Below are 6,000 nucleotides of genomic sequence, written 5' to 3'. Positions count from 1 at the left end.
ACACTCTTTATGCTTACAATTATGGCTTTATATCTGACTCCAATCTCAATCCATATAAATATTTAACGTTACATTTTTTCTAGTTAGCCTGTAAAGGGCTATTGTCATGGGTAAATAATATATCAAATGTCTGTAGGATGTCTTTGTACGCGGAAGGCTTATTTAAATAGCACTTCAGTTTAGTATTAAGAGGAGACTTTATAGATCTTCAACAATTTTTTTTAATTGTGTACAGGGTCTAGCAAACGTCGGTAAATAGTATATACAGAGGAAGACAAAATATGTATAACTGAAACTTATTACTCGGAGTAACAGAAGTGTGATTATTACCTTCTTTTCTTTATTTCACAAAAAAGAGAGTTGATTATTCGGTAAGCTATAGGATATGAGGAGGCGGCGAGATTGGCAACAGTTGGGTAATTTGACACAAATCTACAACCTGACACTTCTAAAGGACAAAAAAGCTGTGATATATACAGTAATGATGTACGGGAATATAAATGTTTTACGATACTGTGTGTATCAGGGCATAGCCACTGGAATATATACGGTAGTATTATAGGGTACACCCACTGGGATATATATACGATAATGATATGCGGTAGTTACGGTACACAATGGTATAAACTAAAATATACTTATACTGACATGATATAGAGGCACAAACTGGAAAATATACAGTAATGATGTAAATACACATACACTAGAACATTTAAGGTAATAATAGAAAGGGACCATATACTGGAATATATGCGATTGTTACATAAACGGGTCACAAAGCCCTTGATACAATAATGGCGCAAAGGGTACACCGATGGGAGAAATATATTTTATATGTGGATGATATATTGGTATACCTTACCCATTATTTGAACATGTACCGTCGTGGAGTTGATATAACTAATGTTTTTGGGGTGATACAATTGTACCGTTGTGCAAGAAACATGATTCCTGTTGATATGACAGTCAACTGATGACATACACTAAAGACTACCAAAAGTGAAAACAACACTATGTAGCAATAGACTATGCAAATATGTATATTTAAATACTAATGGTCACATGTCAGACTGCTTGGAAATATTGATCAATACGTAGTATTTGGTTCGTATTTCGTTATTTGTGTCATAGTATATATCGTATATATAGTAATAATAATAAAAAACACAAACCAGAAATTCACACTACATATATATATTCAAATAGTGAATGCAAACTGACATATATGCATTAGTTTTTATTTGCACATGTCGCTGCCACAGTGTTATTAGAGTCAATTCAAACTTTATAGTCGGTATATATTATAACTAGTCAACATTACCTCTAATGAGCTATCAAAACCGACTCAAGCAGTAAAACAAACATCCACAGGTATAAAATAAATAAAAATAATTAAAACATAACAAGCATAGTCTACAATTGTGTGATACGACATTATCGAGGTAGCGTGGCCGAGCGGTCTAAGGCGCTGGTTTTAGGCACCAGTCTCATTGAGGCGTGGGTTCGAATCCCACCGCTGCCAAGACATTTATTTTGATATTTATTTTTTCCTCTGGAAATGATATTCGCTAAACATATCGAACGTAAATAAATCATTCGGCATTTCGACATGCGGTATGGAAATGAACTCAACGTTTGTTAACAGGATACTTTGGTAATAACAAAGCGTCTATGATATTAATTATACAAGAGTTGATGTTTTGCAAGCAGGATATTCTATATTTCTTTGAATAAAATGACCATGTTTTGTGCATGTCTCTTTTCATCACATCCCCTAAAACAACGGTTACGTTCAAAGAATAGAAAAGGAGAATTTGTTGAAAAGATTGTATCACATAGATATATTTTCAAATGCCGTCTCTGGATGAAGGAGTCTCACTGCAATATATAACGAGGTATGTCCCTCTAACGGTGATGCAAATATATTTACCATTGTATGGCACTGCCACTATATAACCCTACCAATTCAGTTGCGGGTTCACCAGCTTATGAACTGCCAACTGAAATTTGAATTTGAAAATTTAAAACAAAAAATAAAATCGCACGACAAATAAAAAAAAAAGCATTGAACGGCTTTCAGTTGAGCGCGCTTCATGGAATTTGCCTCTGTCCAGTTGGCATTCATATTGACTATGAATGCCAACTGAAAACCGTTCAATGCTTAAATGAACAGAACTCTATCAAATTAATATTTTAAATATGGATATAACTCGTTCACATTTATTTTAAGTATATTACTACAACTGACTACGTAAAAAGTTAATTATGTAGTTATCAAAGCAAGCACATGACAAATAATTCAAATTTTATATTTCTTATTATTGTCTCGCATGATGCAAAACAAGACACGAGCACAGGTGCTGGTAGAATAGGATTTTGCTGTAGCAAAATAGAAAGGTAAATACTTAATAATAATTAAGTATCCGAGTTCTTTTCTGAGTTAGATTATATGTTGTGTTATTTATGTTTCATTTTCTAATTGGTTGGGACCTTGTCCAAGCTTCAGGTATTGACAAACATACAATGGTTACCAATGGGAAAAGTCAAAGCAGTACAATTCAAAACATCAACTTTGGGTTTGAGCGGTGTGTTTGTGAACCTCTTTAAACCTTATTCATTGCCAGCAAAGGATGAAAACACACGACAGGTATGGATTTCAGCTCTGAGTAGAAAAGATAATTATACTGGCAATACTTAGACAGTACCTAAATACTCAAAGCACTTTGTGAATGGATATCGTTCAGATGAGTTTCCTTAGAAGAAACATCCTACCAAGCGAGCCACTGAAACAAGACATCAACGATGAAAATACTAATTCAAGGTCAAACTTCTCAGCCTGGAGTCGTTCATGAAAAGATTAGGCAATTAAACAGCAGCTTAAACAAAGTTATTTCTTTTAGAAAGACAAATATATCAAAAATCACAACAAGAGAAAAAAACCTTCTCTACACAAGAAAATATGTCGAGGACATAATCTTCTTTAGCGGTACATGATATTTTACAAAGGCATCACATGACTCAAACCACAAGTATTTAATGCCATCTATAATGTTGTTGAGTCATTTGTCAAAGTCAAAGCTGAAAGAGGATTTCCGATAGCTGCCGACCTTGCTAAACTGATAGTTCCCCCAGGAAGGAAAGGAGCTGATCAGTTGCCAAAAAAAAAAAAAACATGTTGCGAAGTCATTGCCAATCGTCGCATTTATGTTGAACAGGCAAATATTGTCGCATACTTAAATTCCCCCTACCAATTACCCTTAGGTAGCACACCACAGTAAGACAGCCTGGCCATGGGCAATTTTTTTATTAAGCAAATAACTCCTGTATTATGATATGCATAAAAAATGAAAAAATAAATGTACACTATAATTGGTATATTCAGTATGAAGTAGTACATACAGGCTTCACATTTATTAAAACAAAAATCAATAAATTGGTTCCGGATTTTAAATATCGGGATTTTCCGAACGTGTGTTTACACAGGAAATTTAGTTTTGCCTACAGCGCAAAATGGCAGCCCACAGAAAAGGTAAGATAGCGGAAAAACTTAATTTACAACATATGTCCAAACAAGATTAATTCTGTCTTTGGGGTAGAGATATTTAATTTTAAATAGGTTTCAGAAAAAAAATTGTGTAGAGAATTGTGCCATTTTGGGTCAAATTTCATAATATTTTGCAATTTTTGAGAATTTTTTAAGCTGTTACCACTGTATTCACAGCTCTAAAAATCACAGAAAATATCAGTTTACTTATCCTTCAGAGCTCTATTAAAATTGCAAATGTTGTACAGATTTCAAATATATATACTTTATTCGAGGTTATATGTAAGGTTAACTGGCAATGTTTACATATCTAAAACATGTGCCATATTTTTCAGAATTTGGCATTTTTACTGTACACTGCTACCTTATAAGGGCTGAAAAATGTTATTTTTTGGAAATTGTGCTTAATTATGCTTGATTAAGCTTCATTTGAATTCATTATTGCTCAAAAATGCATAAAAACAATCTAAAACTTGTTTATTATCTGGCTTGTCATATTAGAGGAATCAAGGGAGGTAACTCGCATACCTACCCATTTTAAGGGTGGGTTAATGTTTACATATCTAAAACATGTGCCATATTTTTCAGAATTTGGAATTTTTACTGTACACTGCTACCTTATTGTGTCTAGCAAGGTGCTATTTTGGACCATTTGTTTTTGTTACAATTTTATATTGACAACACCGATTTACCTGATTTACCTGATCTTCGGTCTGTATAAGTTATGAACTTCTAGACCACCTTTATTCTATACATACTCGAAGATGTTGCGCATGTATATCCATAATATTCATAGTTCATTTTGGTTACTCTGTTAAAATGCCTCAATGGTTAAAAACACAACGTTGACGTCGGTATATATACATTGTTCTAACTCGCGAACACTTCCACTCTATATCTGTTATCCATTAAACCTTGCAATGTTGATTCGTGCTCTCAATTGTAACAATCGGGATTGAATTTGATTTCAAGTCTTTTCAAAAAAGTATTCAACCTTGATTTAAAAAAAAGGTGTTTATGGATGGTGCTTCGACAGTATCATTCGGTATGCTATTCCAGTCCCGAACCACTCTTTATCCAAATGAGTGTATCCTACAATCCAGCCTTGAGTGTTGTCGTATTTTGAACTTAATCCCCCTTGTGCTGTTATTGCCAATAACTTCAAACATTCCTTTTCCTGATTCATCAATTCGTTGAGGATTCTATACACTTGGATAACATCATATCGCATTCTTCTGTACTGTAAAGATGGTATTCCAAGTTCTATTAATCTTTCCGGATACGATAAGTCCTTAATTGATATACAACAAGTTTGGTGGCCCTTCTCTATACGTTTTCCATAGCCCTAGCATATTTTTTTTTTATACAGATAGTTCCAGACAGTCACTGCATACTCCAAATGTGATACAAACATCTATTTGTTCATAATTTATGTATGAAGGATCTCTTTAATATACCTAATAGCCTGTTTGCTTTTTTCACATTGGCTGTTACGCAGTCTAATTAAAATCTTGATGGTTTGGTTTAGTTTGGTTTGGTTTATTTAGTTTAACGTCCTATTAACAGCTAAGGTCATTTAAGGACGGCCTCCCGTGCGTGCGACATGCATGGCATAATTATACTGTGGCCAAAATAAAATGCCGGGTAATGATTTAAATAAATGTACTGTATTAAAATCTCATAGAACTAGAAATACTAATTCAGATTGAATAATCAATTGCGAATTGATTTACATCATTGAAATATGGAGAATGTGCATGTGTTTCAGCCAATCTTTGTTGACATTTACTGACAGGATATCATGATTTATTTTTATTCTCGTTTACAGATTGATGTTGCCCTCAAGCCATAAAACGTACCAGCACAGTGAGCGTACCGCCGAATACTCCGGTATCTGGTTCTGACACCGAGAGTGAACCTATGTCTAAACTTTGTAAAGGAAAGAAATCTGTAACTCGAACAAGCCAGGATAAAATGATCGAGCGGATGAATAATTGGAAAAAAACACAGGAGGCGATGCTGGAAAAACAACTGGATTTCCAAAAGAAGCAGGAAAAGGAACGATTGAGTAGGATGGATAGGTTTCTTGGCATATTGGAAGATCAGAAATGATTTCTGAATCTCAAATGATCTGATGACTAAGACACTCAAGTTTACTTTTGTTTATCTGTGTCTGAACTGCCACACAATTTTACTTTTTTTTATCAGTGACTGAACTGCCTCATGCGTATACTTATATTTTTTTTATCTGTTACTGAATTGTGACTATAGTCAATACTAAAGTGGTCATCTGGTTTGTTTTCAGTTATAAACTTCACATTTATGATTTTATTTGTCTTGCCAAAACAAAGCAACTGACTGTGATGTGATTTCCATAATTTATTGTTAGATTACAGATTGTGTATGTGCCAAATCATAAGTTACAATTCAATATATTGTGAAAGTGTTCTTTTTAT

The 6,000-nt window shown here is 33.8% G+C and overlaps 1 non-coding gene across 1 annotated transcript; it reads left to right on the top strand.

The window, feature by feature from the left end:
• Positions 1-1,441: 1,441 nt before the first annotated feature.
• Trnal-uag lies at positions 1,442-1,522 on the top strand. Its single transcript has one exon. It is a non-coding gene; the product is annotated as a tRNA-Leu (tRNA).
• The last annotated feature ends 4,478 nt before the right edge of the window (positions 1,523-6,000 follow it).

The sequence above is a fragment of the Pecten maximus genome, chromosome 11 (genome assembly GCF_902652985.1).
Source record: "Pecten maximus chromosome 11, xPecMax1.1, whole genome shotgun sequence".
NCBI classification, from domain to species: Eukaryota; Metazoa; Mollusca; class Bivalvia; order Pectinida; family Pectinidae; genus Pecten; species Pecten maximus.
Note: the sequence above shows the minus strand (reverse complement) of the source record. Positions and strands in the feature narration are given on the sequence as shown.